The sequence below is a fragment of the Capra hircus genome, assembly GCF_001704415.2.
Source record: "Capra hircus breed San Clemente chromosome X unlocalized genomic scaffold, ASM170441v1, whole genome shotgun sequence".
Lineage (NCBI taxonomy): Eukaryota > Metazoa > Chordata > Mammalia > Artiodactyla > Bovidae > Capra > Capra hircus.
The window spans coordinates 56,593,037-56,611,280 of NW_017189516.1; the positions used below are offsets into that span (position 1 = coordinate 56,593,037).

Here is an 18,244-nt window from a genome sequence, read left to right on the forward strand (position 1 = left end):
TAGTAGGAAAAGACATAAAGAAGCAGTGAGAAAAGGCGGTATTGAAACTCTTAATTCCTCACTTAAAATACGGAGTTAAGTGCAGGTCGATACTGTAGACCAGAGAGGGATTTTTAGTCCCTCTATAAATATATTTTGTAGGGCAGATTCAGTTTGTTTATTTTCCAAGAAAAGATCTCACCTTTATTGTTTCCTGGGCCCACAATCATTAACCTCTGGCTCTTTCAGTTTAGTTCAGTTCAATCGCTCAGTTGTGTCCAACTTTTTGCGACCCCATGAATAGCAGCACGCCAGGCCTCCCTGTCCATCACCAACTCCTGGAGTTTACTCAAACTCATGTCCATTGAGTCGGTGATGCCATCCAGCCATCTCATCCTCTGTAATCCTCTTCTCCTCCTGCCCCCAATCCCTCCCAGCATCAGAGTCTTTTTCAGTGAGTCAACTCTTTGCATGAGGTGGCCAAAGTTTTGGAGTTTCAGCTTCAGCCTCAGTCCTTCCAAAGAACACCCAGGGCTGATCTCCTTTAAAATGGACTGGTTGGATCTCCCTGCAGTCCAAGGGACTCTCAAGAGTCTTCTCCAACACCACAGTTCAAAAGCATCAATTCTTCGGCACTCAGCTTTCTTCACAGTCCAACTCTCACATCTTTCCATCCACTGGAAAAAACAGAGCCTTGACTAGACAGACCTTTGTTGACAAAGTAATGTCTCTGCTTTTGAATATGCTATCTAGGTTGGTCAAAACTTTTCTTCCAAGGAGTAAGCATCTTTTAATTTCATGGCTGCAATCATCATCTGCAGTGATTTTGGAGCTCCTCAAAATAAAGTCTGACACTGTTTCCACTGTTTCCCCATCTATTTCCCATGAAGTGATGGGACCGGATGCTATGATCTTCATTTTCTGAATGTTGAGCTTTAAGCCAACTTTTTCACTCTCCTCTTTCACTTTCATCAAGAGGCTCTTTTGTTCCTCTTCACTTTCTGGCTCTTCAGGAAGTCAATTTTGGGTAAGGAATCTAATGTAATTATTCAGTACTAGAATAGTTCCATTTGAGAGAGTTTGTCACAAGCATAAAAGGCAATTTTAGAATCCTTGTGAAAGTGAGGCATGTGACTGAATTCTAGTTTAAGCTTAAATGAATTTTTCTTTCATAGAAAACAATCATATCCATGCAGGGTATTTCCCCAAGCAAATATAAGTAAAGGTTTATAAAATGTAAATCTACTGATAATAGGGAGGATGAAGAGATTCATTAGCTTATTTTAAAACACATAATTAAAACTACATAACAAAACATGTAAGAACTTTAATCTTTCAAAAATACACCAAAATAGATAGTGTTAGATACAGTGGACTAAATTGCAACAAGGAAGCCATGGGTCACTAAGGAAATGCTATCTGAAAAATTCTAGATCTATGTCATAATCATAGACAAGGAGTGATGCAGTAAGGGTTTATCGTCATAATCGCTAATACCAACCAGCTATTAACAGGTGCACTTATGAAATTATTGTATCTTGACTTAAAGAAAGCCTTGAGAAATCTAAGAATTTTCAAGAAAGGGTCCTAAGAAGGTCCTACAAGTGATTCATAGGCTGTTTCAAAATGTGAGTGAGCCATATAAACATATCTAGTTGTAGCCACAGTCAGCAGCTGAAGAAAGAACATGGTGGTGGTGCTTTAGTCGCTCAGTCGTGTCCGACTCTTGCGACCGCATGGACTGTAGCCCACCAGGCTCCTCTGTTCATGGGATTCCCTAAGCAAGAGTATTGGAGTGGCTTGCCATTTCCTTCTCCAGAGGATCTTCCTGACCCAGGAATCAAACCCAGGTCTCCTGCATTGCAGACAGATTCTTTACCGACTAAGCTATGAGGGAAGCCCCAAAGAAAGCATATGAAAAGGTACTTTTACTGAAATAACTCTTACTTAGTCGCTAGCCAACTGACACTTAAGAATACTTGTATATTCTGGTCTCTTCCACCATCCACTTCTTTACCTAATTGATATGACAATGCGAGAGTAGGCTGAGTGGAAAGATTCTTCCCTGAAGGGCAAGTTTGGGGATTTTTCCTGTGGATGTGTATAGTTGGCAAGCTGACACAAGTTAGATAAATATGGTCTCTATTGCTCTTGCTTCATGAACTTGTTTATTAATGCAAAACATTGAAGAACTGACCTAGTTTGGCTCCCTTCATCTAATTAGGGTTTTTGCCTTTATATTCTGTAAACATCTAGTGCATCACTCAAGACGGAAAAAGAGGTCAAGATTGCTGGGCGTTAATCATGCCTTTCCTTAAGTAACACCTACTTATTACTATGAGTGTTGGGAGTTAATACTCCATTTAAAGCTGGAGTCTGAAAGAGATCGCCTCTGGTATCTCTGATGAAAAGCTGCTGCTGCTGCTGCTGCTGCTGCTAAGTCGCTTCAGTCGTGTCCGACTCTGTGGGACCCCATAGACGGTAGCCCACCAGGCTCCGCTGTCCCTGGGATTCTCCAGGCAAGAACACTGGAGTGGGTTGCCATTGCCTTCTCCGGATGAAAAGCTACAAGTAAGTAAATATTATAATATTTATTATAGTCAATAAATACTATATTTATTATAAGCAATAAGAAATATCGACCATAATTAAATTGATTGTGGACTTCCCTGGAGGTCCACTGGTTAAGACCCTGTGCTGCCACTGCAAGGGGTGTGTGGGTGGATCCCTGGTCAGGGAACGAAGATCCCACAAACCTAAGGCAGAGTAAAAAAAATTAAATTGATTATACTTTTCACAGATAAGGAAAAACACAGAACTCAATGGTAGGCAATTTGACCATTAAAAGACAAATCTGAGTAATCAGACCCTGGTGGCTCAGTGGTAAAGAATCTGCCTGCCAATGCCGGAGATGCAGGAGACCTGGGTTCCATCCCTGGCTGGGGAAGATCCCTTGGAGAAAGAAATGACATCCCACTTCAGGATTCTTGCCTGGGAAATCCCATGGACAGAGAAGCCTGGCGGGCTACAGTCCATGGGGTCACAAAAGCGTTGGACACAACTTAGTGACTCAACAAGAAAAATAATCAGAAATGTGGCCCCTCAAGTACTGAGACTACAACGGGTAGACAAGACACTGGAGGAATTCAGGGGTGTCCCCAGACACTCTCCCACATTTTTGCTTCTATCCTCCAGCTGTGTTTATATTATATCATATGACCTTACCTTGCTGAATGAAATAGATTCAGTCTGTTTCCTAAGAGAGCTCAGAAGAGTAGAGGAGATATTCAGTAAGTAAGTACATGGATGTACGTTATAAATTGGATGAAGGGCCTTGAAGGAAATAAACGAGGTGCAGCTAGTGGGAATACAGGGTGATGGGACCAGAGAAGGTGTGAGTGAGGAGGTGATTCATACTGAGCCCCAAAGATGGCAGTGGGCAGGGCTGATGCAAGTTGAGGGGACGGCAGTTCACTAAGAACCTAGCACATTGCTGCAGCCAATAAAATTATAAATAAAGATGCAAACTATTACAAAATCTTCAGTATTGGTGGAAAAGCTGAAATTATATTTGTTTCTCTAGTCATAACTAGATCTAATGTGCTATCTTAAAAATAACAAGTAGGTGTTGAATAGGGCTGCTCTCTCTTTACCACACTGTAAACAAAGCATAACCCAGGTAATTACAGAAGGCAGAATAAAACAGGCATTAACCTTCAGGAATGAGGTGGGGAATTTGATCCCTTTGCTGATTTCCTGATGAATGTGAGTCATAAACTGAACTTCACCTTTAAGGGCAGCAGAAGGAAAATCCCAGGCATACCATGGTATGTAAAAATATGTTTGTGTGTGTTTGTGTGGGTCTTTGTACATATGAGTGTTTATTTAAAAAAGGAATGGAAAGGAAGTAGGAAAATCAAAACAGTTGAATTGTTACGGGAGTAGAATTTTGGGTAATTTTTACTGAAATTTTGAATCCCACATTATAATATGCTTTTGAGCAATAGGTAGAAATAGGTGAAAATAGGTTGCAAAGAGTCGGACATGGCTGAGTGACTGAACAACAACAACAACAACAACAATACGTGGAAATTTTTTACTGAAGCAATATTAGGCAACCTTTAGAAATCTTTGCTTTAGGCTACACTGGTAAGAGCCAGACAAAAATCCAGTTATCTTAGCAACTCATTCCTTCAGATAGAAGTCCTTCCAAATCCACAGACACATCCCAAACTTCAAGCTGCTCCTAGAATTCAGGACAATAACACGAAAGTGTGGTCCTCCTACGTCCCCACTGCCGTACGTCTGAACACCCGATGCACATCAGCAGCTTTCTTGACCTTTTTGGTACAAGAGCTGAGACCACTATCATGCTCACATAAGCAATTTCTTTCCTCTCATGTTACTGTCATCCACATAGGCATATATTCTCATGTCATCCACATGAACCCAAGCTGGTTCAGGCGGCTGGCCATAGCTGTAGTTAGACTCAGCCTAAACTCAATCCCTGACTGGATTAAAGTGATAAATCCCTCAGCCTATCTGCCTATTGGAGGACACAGGGAACTCTCAGTGGTGGAAGATATTAACTAGAGCATTTATTTTTCATTTATGCATAATGCCCAGCACACAGCAAAAAAATAGTAGCCATGCCAAGAAGCAGCAAAGAGTGACTCATAATCAAGAGAAACCAAAACAACAGGGGCTCCCATAGTAGTCCAGTGGTTAAGAGGCTGCCCTGCAATGCAGGGGACACTGGTTCAATCCCTGGTCCAGGAAGATCACACATGGCATGGAGCAACTAAGCTCACACGCCACAACTATTGAAACTGGTGAGCCCTAGAGCCTGTGCTCCGCAACATGGGGAGCCACAGCAATGAGAAGCCCTCGCATCGCTACTAGAGAATAGCTTCTGCTCACCACAACTGGAGAAAGCCCAAGTGCAGTAACGAAGACCCAGCACAGCGAAAAATAACTAAATAAATAAAGTTAAAACAGCAGCAACAACAATAGAATTGAATATATCATGACAATGTAAATGTATCTCAGGAATGTATGCCCAGGGAAACCTGGCATGCTGCAGTCCATGGGGTCACAGAGTCAGACATGACTGAGCAACTGAACTGGACTGAACAGGAATGCAAGGGCGGTTTAACATTAACAGTGTGAAAGGAGAAAACATACGATCAATTCAATAGGTGAAGAAAATAATACATGCAATTAACAGCCATTTGTGATAATCTCAGCAAACCAGGAATAAAAGGCAAGTTTCTTAACCTCATGAAGAATATCTATTGAAAACCTATACTGACTATCATTCATTCTTAATAGTTAAAATCTGTATGTATGTGCTTTAAAGCAGGAAAAAAGGTAAGTATGTCTCTTTAATATTGCACTGGGGGTCCTAGCCCACAGTAGTAAAAGAAAGAACAAGTATGACGACTGCAAAGGGAGGGAAAAAAAACAGTATTAAACACAGACGATATGCTGACAAAATCCAAAGGAGACTATAGAAAATTTACCAAAGAGTTTAACAAGTTGTCTTACTATAGACTGAAAGTTTGTATCCCCTCAAAATGCATATGTTGAAATCCTAGCCGCCAATGTGATACTCTGGCCAATCACATACTCTCTTTGAAGGTCTGAGTCTCAGGCAAGCAACACAGAGATGCTGGAACAGTTCAGAGTTCATTCTGGAACAGAAGTCATGGCCCCTGGTATCCAGTAATCACAGATAATGCCAGTGGTGATGATACCAGTGGCAGGATCTAGTACCTCACAAAGATAGCATCTTAATTAAGTCATTCACGATCTGGATTCCTGTTTTTCTTGTGCATGTGTGTGCAACCCTATGGACTGTTACCCACCAGGCTCCTCTGTCCATGGGATTCTCCAAACAAGAGTACTGGAGTGGCTTGCCATTTCTTCCTCCAGGGGATCTTCCTGACCTAGGGATCCAACCTGTGTCTCCCGTGTCTCCTGCATTGGCAGGAGGATTCTTTATCACTGGGCCATCTGGGAAGGCCCCAGTGTCCAAACTCCATGCTCTATCCTTGCCCCTAAGAGCTACTCAGTATCTCCCCAAGAAATTCCTTTTCTAAGTTGATATCTTTATTTGCAACTAGGAACTCTGAATGGTACAGAGTTAGAATGTATCTTATAGATTAACTTGTGCCAGCTTACTATGATTCATCATATAAATGCAGCTAAATGGAATTATACCTTTCTTGATATTTTTTGGATTGGCCTCGCTTAGGCTTAGCCACGGCAGTGGTAGAAAAAGATGACCCCTCCCCAAATCTCCGTGGCTTACAAAAATGAAGATGTATTCCTCACCTTCATGTCCATTATGGGTCAGCTGGGGCTCCACCCCATGTCATCCTGCTGGACCCAAACTGATGAACCTGAGCTAGCAGAGCAGCCTCTGTCTGATATATTGCAGGTCTCAGGGGTTGAAAGAAAAAAGACCAAACTAATATCCCTGCTAGCTCTTAGAGCTCCCACCCAGAAGTGACATTCATCGTTTCCACCCCTGTGCATCACCCACTGGGATGCACATTCCTTCTAAAGGGAGGGGCACTGCACGTCACGTGGCAAATTTGATCTGAGTGGTGTGGTGTTCTACAACTGGCTCACTGGGAGGGTCACCAAATATTTGAACAGTAACACAATCTAACAGAACTCTTACCACTCAGGGCTTTGTTTTATTAATTTGATAAGTTTTACAATGCATAATAGCAATGAAATAAATTTATTTTGAAGAAGTTCTTTTTCTGGAGGTTGGCTTTGAAACCGAAACAATAGTAACATTTGATCTAGTTTATTAAAGTTGGATCCGGGCTTCCAAAGTGAGAGGTGGAATATGAAGAATACAAACACATAGGAACTCATACTGAAATTCCACTCTAAGTGAAAATCTATTTTACAAAAGTCTCATTAAGCAGAGTTAGCCTCAGGGCTTTGAGAGAGATAAATACAACTAAGATGTGCACAGGGAACTTGATGGACAATTCAGGGGGAAAAACATGTCCACAAATATAAGGCAATGATAAAAAATAGAGATAGGATAGAGAACAATTCATAGGTTAGCTAAGCGTGAAATCCTCCAGCCTAGAGATAAGATAAAATTGTATGAGGAAGGCACTACTTTACAACAAACCATACAATTCAAATGCACAATAATTTTACACCACAGGGTATGTGTGTTTTAGATAGAGACACGGAGAAGACAGAAGATTGATCTAATATGTTGCTAAGAATTCCTAACTAGTCCTTACAACGGTTATAATGATGACATTTGATTAAACTCATCTTTGCCAACTAAATTAAGAAACTAGGGGGAAATATCCAAATATCCTTTTTCTTAAAGAAAACAAAATTTATGACCTTTATCTTATAGATAAAAGGGAGTTTTTGCTTTCAAAATGTCAAATTTGGCATGTGGTTAACCAAAAATAATTGCTGACACAAAAGTTTGAAGAAGTGTAATTGTGACAGATGTAAATATTAAATTATTTACGTAAATTCAGTTAGAGCTGCACTTTAAATAAAGGTCAGTAGAGTTCTTTTTAGTAAAAGATGGCTTACTTCTTGAGTTTTCAAAAAACCACTCACGTGAAAGAAGCCAGACACAACAGACCACATATTGCATGATTCCATTTATAGGAAATGCCCAGGACAGGTAGGTCCACAGAGATGGAAGATAGACGAATAGTTGCCAGGGGCTGGGGGGACGGGGGAATGAGGGGCGACTGCTAATGGGTACGGGGTTTCTTTTTAGGGATGAAAATGTTCTGACATTGGGTAATGGTGATGTGTATACAACTTTGTGAATACACTAAAAACCACTGAATTGGAACAAAAAACAAATGCACAAAAGCTTAAAAAAAACTCTTAAGTTGCAAATAGGGTATATAAAAGACCCACTTTTAGAAGTACTGATCTATAGTCAAGTACAGTCTGTAATGCATAAATAATTGGGTCAAAACAACAAGAAAATCACCAAGCAGCTCTTTTAATTCTATTCCTTATCAAATATTTGTGGGGTCTTCTGGCAAGTAACACAGTGAACAAGTAGAATTTTATTTTTGATTTCCTTTTCCTTATTTATTTCCGGTGACAATGCTATTGACCATGAAAATGGAAAATGCAAAAGAAAGGGAAAGTTATAAGACAACTGGACAACTGTCTGTGTGCTAGTTTGAGCATGTGGCATAATACTTGAAGGTGTATCTGATTCCCACTCAAAGACAATACATGGGGAAGAAAAGCTCGAAAATATTATGGAAAAAATGTATGTTCTCCCTTTTCCAGTTCTCCATTCTCTCCACTCTGAAACTGTTTTGCCTGTTGTAAATTACAATCACTCCTTCTAAACTTGCTTTTAATCCTTCATATAAATGTATGTATGTATCGATAGGTCACATTCCTGGCTCTTCTGGTTTTCTTAAGTACAGAACTTCCACAAATATTTACTGAAGCTTTTCTATGGGCCAGGAACTGTCCTAGGGGCTGTGAACCAAAAAGGCAAACATCCCTGACCCTATGGAGTTCACAATTTCGTTCGGGGAGGGAGGAAGCAGACAATAAACTATATAAGCAAGGCATTGAATTTAAGTAGCAAATAAGTTCCATGGGAAAACAAAAACAAAAAACAAAAAACAGGGTGCTAGGAAATGTAATAAACAGCCAGAAAAGCTTCACTGCCCAAGATGACATTTGAGGTACGGCTTGAGAAAGGTAAGTTAAGTTGTTAGGAATCTGGGACAAGAGCATTCCAGGCAGAAGCAACAGCCCATGCAAAGGTCCCGGGGCAGGCACGTGCCTGGCACAGTCAAGGACGAGCAGGAGGCCAGTGTGACTGAGTGCAGGACATACTGAGGAGGGAAGTGGCAGTGAGTTGGGAAAGGCAGGAGAAAGTTGAGGAAAAGTAGCAGAGGGGCCAGACAGGTAAAGCTTTAAAGAAAGACCACTGTAAGAACTTCACTTTTCTCATAGAGACAGAAACTAACAGAGAGTTTTGAATAGAGGGGTGACATGATTTGATGTGCATATTTCCGAGAATCCCTCTGGCTGTTGTGTTGGAAATATACCCAAGGGACAAGAGTGGAAGTCAGGCAACCACTTAGCAAGGTGTTATGGTCACCTAGGTGGGGGATGATGCTGGCTGAGATACAGGATGGTGGCAGAGACCATGATGCAGTCAGATTCTGGGTACTTTTACCAGCTTTACTGAAGTACAATTTACATACAATAAAAGTCACTATTCTAAGCACACAGTTGAATGACCGTTAGACTTTGTATAGCCATCACAATCCAATTGCAGAGTGGCTCCATCACCCTGGTTGGATCCCTCGTGCACAAAGGCAGTCACTTCCCAGTCTTACCCCCAACCCCAGGCTCATCTACTTTCTGTCTCTGGGTTTGCCTATTCTGGACATTTCCTATAAACGGACTCATAGGAAGTGTGGTCTTTTGTGACTGGCTTCTTTCACTTAGCTAATGTTTCCACAGTGGTAGTGGTGGTTTAGTCGCTAAGTCGTGTTTGACTCTTGCGACCCCATGCACTGTAGCCCTCCAGGCTCCTCTGTCCATAGGATTCTCCAGGCAAGATATGGAGTGGGTAGCCATTTCCTTCTCCAGGGGATCTTCCCAGCCCAGGGATCGAACCCAGGTCTCCTGCATTGCAGGCATATTCTTTACCGACTGAGCTACCAGGGAAGCATTGCTAAAGCACATATCACTACTTCAGTCCTGTATGTTACTGAACCAACTGATGGACATTTGGATTGCTTCCACTTTTTTGACTATTGTGAATTATACTGCTATGAACATGCACATACAAGTCTGTGTGTATGTCTGTTTTCATTTCTCTTCGATATGTACCAAGGGGAGGAAGTGCTGGGTTTTTTATGTAACTTCTTCTTTTTTTCAATATTTATTTTTATTTATTTGGCTGCGCCGGGTCTTCGCTGTGGCATGCAAACTCTTAGTTGTGGCATGTGGGATCTAGTTCCCCGACCAGGGATGTAATTCGAGCCCCCTGCATTGGGAGCGTAGAGTCTTGGCCACTGGACCATAAGGGAAGTAGCTGTGCAATTTGTTAACAAATGGCCGAAATATTTTCCAAAGTGACTGCACCATTTTACATTCCTACCAGCACTGTATGAGAGTTCCAATTTCTCCACGTCCTCTCCAACACTTGTTATTTTCCAAGTTTTTGGTTATAGCCACCCTAGTGGGTATAAAGTGGTATCTCGTGCGTGTTTTGATTTGCATTTCCCTAAAGACTAAGGATTTGGGGCATCTTTTCATATGCTCATTGGCAATCCTTGCATCTAATTTCATCTTCTTTGGTGAAGTGTCTGTTCAAATCTTTTGCCCATTTTTAAGTTGGGCTTCTGGATATGTATTTGGAATAGAGCCAATAGGATTTATTGATTGCTTGGAAGTTTGATGTGAGAGAAATAGAGGTATCAATCATGTCTTCAAGGTTTTTTAGCTCAAGTTATGCGAAGGTGGGTGGAGAAGGAAATGGCAACCCATTCCAGTATTCTTGCCTGGAGAATCCCAGGGACAGAGGAACCTGGTGGGCTGCTGTCCACGGGGTCGCACAGAGTCAGACATGAGTGAAGTGACTTAACATGCATGCATGCATTGGAAAAAGAAATGGCAACCCACTCCAGTATTCTTGCCTGGAGAATCCCAGGGACAGCGGAGCCTGGTGGGCTGCCATCTATGGGGTCGCACAATTGGACACGACTGAAGCGACTTAGCAGCAGCAGCAGCAGCATGCAAGTGTGGAGTTGCCATTAAGTGGACAACGTGAGAGAGCCTTCATTTTAAGCATGTTAAGGCTGAGATGCTTATTAGACATCCAAGTAGACTTTTCAAGTAGGCTGTTAGACTTCTGGGTCTGGAATGCAGAGGAGAGATGTAAGCCTGAAGATAAGGAAGGGAAGTCATCAGCATAAATGGTACAGAAAGCCATGGAACTAGATAAATCAACAAAGGAATATGTGCAGATATCCAAGGTGTCCAAGGACTGAATTCTAAACCCTCCAAAATTAAGAAGTTGGGAAAATAACAAGGAAGCAGCAAATAATATTGAAACAGGGTGGCCAGTAAGAGGGAAAGCCAAAGAAAGCACAGCCTATTGCAAGCCACCTGGGAAAAGGTGTCCTCAAGATGGAAACTAGTGTGTCAACTGCTGCTGTTAGGGTTCTGGGCTGAGACTTATCCCTTCAGTTTAGCAACATGGAGGGTGCAGGCGGCTGGTAACCAAGACAGGTGGGGAGAGCACAGTGCTGGTTAGGAACTCAGGCATTTCATCCAAAAGTATATGTAGGAAGGCAGAGTTCATAGTCCCAGTTCCTGTGGACGAGTCAGCATCTTGCAAGTGGTAACATACATAGGAACCACTCAGAGTTTTGTAGAAAGACAAATATGGATTTGTTAGGCCTGGGATGGGGCCCCCATTTCTGAACTGGGTCCCAGGTGATTCTGGCACTGCCTACCCCCAGGCCACGCTGTGAGGAGCAGGAGTGTGGGACGAACTTTATCTGCAGCTTCTTTTCTGTGTGCAGATCTAACCACAGACATCAATGTCAGCACGCTGTGGGTTGATTCTGTATGATTTTCTGTGTTCCAGGGGCTTAATGTCATCGATGGTGTAGCTCAGATGTGTGGCTTGAGAAATGGGGAAGAAACGGAAGGGGCAGTGATTGTGGAGGGAAGCTTTGGAGGGAAGCTTTAGCCCTGTTTGTTGTGCGGCTGAAAGAGGGAGGGGCCTTCTACACAGAATGCAGAGGCCAGGGCCCAGCACATGGCCTGGAGACAGGCCAGGGTTGCCTGCTGGAAAGCTCCTCTTTATCTGTCAGTGAGCTGGCGGGGTGCCTCCCAGAAGGCCCCTTTGAGGAAGACTGCCAGTATTTCTCCATGATATGTGTGAGTAATTGGGATCCTAAAGGTTCAGAATGACTCACTGAGATAAATATCTGATAGAGATTCTGTCTTTGCTTTCCTTCCTCACTCCACCCTCATTTGACTTTTTAAAATAATACTTTTATTGAGGTATAATTCACAGACCATAGAATTCACCCATTTAAAGGGTATAACTCAGCGGACTTCCCTAGCGGTCCAGTGGTTAAGACTCTGCACTTCCAACTCAAGGTGTGGGGGTTCGATCACTGGTCAGGGAACTAAGATCCTACATGCCACACGGCATGACGAAAAAACAAACATAAATGAAATAAAGGGTACAATCCAATGGTGTTCAGCATATTGGCAGAGTTGGGCAACCATCACCACAATCAATTTTTGAACAATTTCGTCACCCCTGTAAAGAAACCCCCAAGTCCTTGAGTCACTGGCTCATGTAAAAATGATATCAAAATCCACTATGCTCAGTCATTTGTGAGATTTCACAAAGCTGGGCATGGGGGAGGTTAAAAGTCCATCTGCTGCATGAAAACACTCTGCAGAGATGGAAGTCCTCAGTCTAAGAAGACACTAAAGACCAGATCACATGGTCTGGTGGACTTAGAGATGCCAACACATGATCTACTAGGAGCTCTTTCCTGTTGGACGTGGGTGAATGTCACTTGGGCTGACTCACACCATCCCAAGAACCCTTGGGAATGTCTGAAGTTTTTGTTTCCACCCACAAAGGTGAAAGTAGCCAATTATGATCCTATTTTGATTATTTAAAAGCAACCACTGGGAGCTCTCTCTGTTTATACACTGAATATATTCCAAAAGATATGAAGTTTTGAAACAGGCCCTGTTTTTATTTGCTTATTAATTAGCAAATTAATTTCCATGGCTGTTTTAGATTTTTTTTAAAATGCACGTCATTTCTAATGAGGTGGATGAAACTGGAGCCTATTATACAGAGTGAAGTAAGCCAGAAAGAAAAACACCAATACAATATACTAACGCATATATATGGAATTTAGAAAGATGGTAACGATAACCCTGTATGCGAGACAGCAAAAGAGACACAGATGTATAGAACAGTCCTTTGGACTCTGTGGGAGAGGGAGAGGGTGGGATGATTTGGGAGAATGGCATTGAAACATGTATAATATCATATATGAAACAGATCGCCAGTCCAGGTTCAATGCATGATACTGGGTGCTTGGGGCTGGTGCACTGGGACGACCCAGAGGGATGGTACGGGGAGGGAGGAGGGAAGGGGTTCAGGATGGGGAACACGTATATACCTGTGACGGATTCATGTTGATGTATAGCAAAACCAATACAATATTGTAAAGTAATTAACCTCCAATTAAAATAAATAAATTTATATTTAAAAAATAAAATGCACGTCATCGTATGAAAAAGATTAATGACTACTTAGAACCTACTCCTATTTGTACCTTGTTTGCATTTTAAAAGAAAGCAAGACTATGTAAGACAAATGTATTTTAATTCTATTTATTTTCAATGTCTAGCATGCACATCTGTAGTAATTTAACAAAGGATATAAAACAGCTTGCCTCTCTTGTCATAACTGATTATCTGTGTCATATGTTAATAGTTTCCCTAGGTCATAAAGAAAGAGAATGAACATGTAAAGGCCACTATATTTTATAGGAAGTGGTATTTGCAACTGCATTTATATAGTCTTCAAACTCATAAAAGACATATACATGTCCCTTTAAAGTGTTAGTCACTCAGTCATGTCCAACTCTTTGCAACCGCATGGACTGTAGCCCACCAGGCTCCTCTGTCCCTGGGATTCTCCAGGCAAGAATACTGGAGTGAGTTGTCATTCCCTTCTCCAGGGGATCTTCCCTACCTAGGGATCAAATCCAGATCTTCCAGAATTGCTGGCAGATTCTCTATTGTCTGAGCCACCTAAAACTACATGTTCTTATACGTTATTACTAAAATGTAAGTATTTTATACATAACTAGTGAGAACCTACTATTTAGCACAGGGAACTCTACTCACTGCTCTGTGGTGACCTCAATGGGAAGGAAATCCAAAAAACAGGGGAGGCATATATATATATATATGTTTGTTGCTCAGTCACTCAGTTGTGTCCAACTCTTTGTGACCCCGTGGACTGCAGCATTTGAGGGTTCCCTGTCCTTCACCATCACCCAGAGCTTGCTCAAACTCATATCCATTGAGTCAGTGATGCCAAATATGTACACGTATAACTGATTGACTCTGCTGTACAGCAGAAACACAACATTATAAAGCAATGATACTTCAATAAAAATTCATTTTGAAAAGTTTAAGTATTTTAAAAATCACTTCCCTTTCAGAAAATCAGATTAAGGCACCTGGGTGTCACAAGAAGGTTCAAGAAGGTTCCCTTGTGTCAGGAGCACCAGCAGCCACTGCCAAGCACTCCTGGGTGATCACTCCACAGAGAGACTCGCAGCACTGTGCTGAGGCGACGGCTCCAAACCACACACTCCTGTCACTGGGAAAACAAACCACAACTGAAAACCAGCTGCACCCTGCATGCCTGGATGTTTCTGGAAGCAAACTGATATGCAAAAATAAAATTAAAAAAAAAAAAAACACCTGTTTTTTATGAATAGCCCTGGCTTTGTCTCTGTGTACCCTGGGCAAGTAATTTAATGTCGCTCAGCCTGTTTTCTCATCTCTAAGTTGCTGGCTGGCTAGTTGTGAGGCTTAAATGAGATGCTATATGTAAAGTGTCAGGATCTAGCAGGTCCAGTGATAGAACATCATCGTTGCTTCCTCTGCCTGGCTTACTTCCTCTCAAGATTTATCCTAGGGGTCACAGCCTCTTAAAGCCTTCCCTGACTCGCTGGGCCCCTTGCACCTGTGCCTCTCTTACAGTTCTTGAAATAGAAAATGACTGTGGCTACACCGCCTGCACATTGTGGGTCCTGAGGCTTAGGATGGCGTCTAGCTCATCTCTTCACCCCCAACACCTGGCAGAGTATAAAACAATGTGCAGTCATCACTTTATAGCATTTCTAGTAAAGCTTAGTAACATCTCTGGAAACCCAATTTTAAATAATAATGTAAATGAGACTATATGAAGTTATCATACTGTAAATGGGACTATATGACATTTTCATCAGTGGGACAATAGGAAGTGATCAATAATGAAAATGGGACTATATGAAGTTGTCAAATTGTGGGTTCTTCTGAAAGCAAGAAGGCACCTTTTACAATCAAGGTATTTACAGTAAATACCTCTCAGGGATGAAAAAATATTTTAGGAAAATATTTTCCATTTACTGGTTAGTTATAAATAACAGAGCAAATCTGACCTAAAAGATGAAGGCCCAGTCCTTTTAAAGGCAGTGGAGCCCTGCTGGCTGCAGGCTTCCTGACTGGTGTTTAGAAATGGTAATCAGGAATGAAAGGAACCTCTCATCACAGGAAGTGCTCAGCGAAGAGACAGAGGGGCAATTGTATCCAATTTTTAATCTAAAAAAAAAAGCAGCATGGACAAAAGGAAAGCGACGTATGAAAACCCATGAAGACACCTTGCCACAGTCAAGCATAACACTGATGTATATGTCCTGTGCGGGTATTCCCCATAACCAGGGCAAGCAGGAGCCAAGCTATACTTGTGCTGAATTTCTGTGCTGTTTGTTATTTTTTTATTATAGGTCACGGGTTGGGAATTCAGGGTTGTGGTATTTTATGAAACATCTATTTCCAAAACTGTCAATGTAGGAAAGGAAAAAACCGTTTTCTCTCCTAACCATCTAGTTCTTGGCTGGGGCTCTGAAACAAAAGACAGATTAATAAAAAGAAAGTACACACGGTTGGGGAAACTGGACAGATATATGTAAATGAATAAAAGTAGAACACCCCCTAACACCAAAACAAAAATAAACTCAAAATGGATTAAAGACCTAAATGTAAGGCTGGATACTATAAAACTCTTATTAGAGGAAAACATCGGCAGAACACACTTTGCCATAAATAGCAGGAAGATTGTTTTTGATCCATCTTCTAGACTAATGAAAATAAAAACAAAAAATAAACACATGGGATATAATTAAACTGAAAAGCTTTTGCACAGCAAAGAAAACCATGATAAAACGAAAAGACAACTCTCAGAATGGGAGAAAATATTTGCAAATGAAGCAACCAACAGAGGCTTAATCTCCAAAATATACAAACAGCTCATGTAGCTCAATATCAAAAATAAGAAAAACAACTCAATCAAAAAATGGGTGGAAGATCTACATAGACATTTCTCCAAAGAAGACAGACAGATGGCCAAGAGGCACATGAAAAGATGCTGAATATCACTAATTATTACAAAAATGCAAATCAGAGCTACAGTGAGGTATCAATGCTGCTACTGCTTCTGCTGCTGCTGCTAAGTCACTTCAGTTAGGTTCAGTTCAGTCACTCAGTCGTGTCCAACTCTTTGCGACCCCATGAATAGCAGCACGCCAGGCCTCCCTGTCCATCACCAACTCCTGGAGTTCACTCAGACTCACGTCCATCGAGTCAGTGATGCCATCCAGCCATCTCATCCTCTGTCGTCCCCTTCTCCTCCTGCCCCAAATCCCTCCCAGCATCAGAGCCTTTTCCAATGAGTCAACTCTTCGCATCAGGTGGCCAAAGTACTGGAGTTTCAGCTTTAGCATCATTCCCTCAAAAGAAATCCCAGGGCTGATCTCCTTCAGAAAGGACTGGTTGGATCTCCTTGCAGTCCAAGGGGCTCTCAAGAGCCTTCTCCAACACCACAGGTCAAAAGCATCAATTCTTCGGCGTTCAGCTTTCTTCACAGTCCAACTCTCACATCCATACATGACCACTGGAAAAACCATAGCTTTGACTAGACGGACCATTGTTGGCAAAGTAATGTCTCTGCTCTTCAATATGCTATCTAGGTTGGTCATAACTTTCCTTCCAAGGAGTAAGCGTCTTTTAATTTCATGGCTGCAATCACCATCTGTTGTGATTTTGGAGCCCAAAAAAATAAACTCTGACACTGTTTCCACTGTTTCCCCATCTATTTCCCATGAAGTGATGGGACCAGATGCCATGATCTTCGTTTTCTGAATGTTGAGCTTTAAGCCAACTTTTTCACTCTCCTCTTTCACTTTCATCAAGAGGTTTTTTAGTTGCTCTTCACTTTCTGCCATGAGGCTGGTGTCATCTGCATAGCTGAGGTTATTGATATTTCTCCCAGCAATCTTGATTCCAGCTTGTGTTTCTTCCAGCCCAGCGTTTCTCATGATGTACTCTACATATAAGTTAAATAAGCAGGGTGACAATATACAGCCTTGATGTACTCCTTTTCCTATTTGGAACCAGTCTGTTATTCCATGTCCAGTTCTAACTGTTGCTTCCTGACCTGCATATAGGTTTCTCAAGAGGCAGGTCAGGTGGTCTGGTATTCCCATCTCTTTCAGAATTTTCCGCAGTTTATTGTGATCCACACAGTCAAAGGCTTTGGTATAGTCAATAAAGCAGAAATAGATGTTTTTCTGGAACTCTCTTGCTTTTTCCATGATCCAGCAGATGTTGGCAATTTGATCTCTGGTTCCTCTGCCTCTTCTAAAACCAGCTTGAACATCTGGAGTTCACAGTTCACGTATTGCTGAAGCCTGGCTTGGAGAATTTTGAGCATTATTTTACTAGCGTGTGAGTGCAATTGTGTGGTAGTTTGAGCATTCTTTGGCATTGCCTTTCTTTGGGATTGGAATGAAAACTGACCTTTTCCAGTCCTGTGGCCACTGCTGAGTTTTCCAAATTTGCTGGCATATTGAGGGCAGCACTTTCACAGCATCATCTTTCAGGATTTCAAATAGCTCTACTGGAATTCCATCACCTCCACTAGCTTTGTTCATAGTGATGCTTCCTAAGGCCCACTTGACTTCACATTCCAGGATGTCTGGCTCTAGGTGAGTGATTACACCATCGTGATTATCTTGGTCGTGAAGATCTTTTTTGTACAGTTCTTCTGTGTATTCTTGCCACCTCTTCTTAATATCTTCTGCTTCTGTTAGGTCCATACCATTTCTGTCCTTTATCGAGCCCATCTTTGCATGAAATGTTCCCTTTGTGTCTCTAATTTTCTTGAAGAGATCTCTAGTCTTTCCCATTCTGTTCTTTTCCTCTATTTCTTTGCATTGATCACTGAGGAAGGGTTTCTTATGTCTTCTTGCTATTCTTTGGAACTCTGCATTCAGATGCTTGTATCTTTCCTTTTCTACTTTGCTTTTTGCCTCTCTTCTTTTCACAGCTATTTGTAAGGCCTCCTCAGACAGCCATTTTGCTTTTTCGCATTTCTTTTCCATGG

The 18,244-nt window shown here is 41.7% G+C and overlaps 1 protein-coding gene across 2 annotated transcripts in view; it reads right to left on the reverse strand.

Moving 5' to 3' along the window:
* The window catches only part of RAB9A (RAB9A, member RAS oncogene family), a 56,142-nt gene that overhangs the window by 22,616 nt on the left and 15,282 nt on the right, over positions 1-18,244 (reverse strand). Inside the window, exon 1 of one of the 2 annotated variants that reach the window (XM_018043871.1) lies at positions 182-200. The exons of the other annotated variant lie outside the window; for it this stretch is intronic. The gene's annotated coding sequence lies outside the window, so the exon portion shown is untranslated. Of the gene's footprint in view, positions 1-181; positions 201-18,244 lie in introns of those variants that run through there. 2 annotated transcript variants of the gene reach the window in all.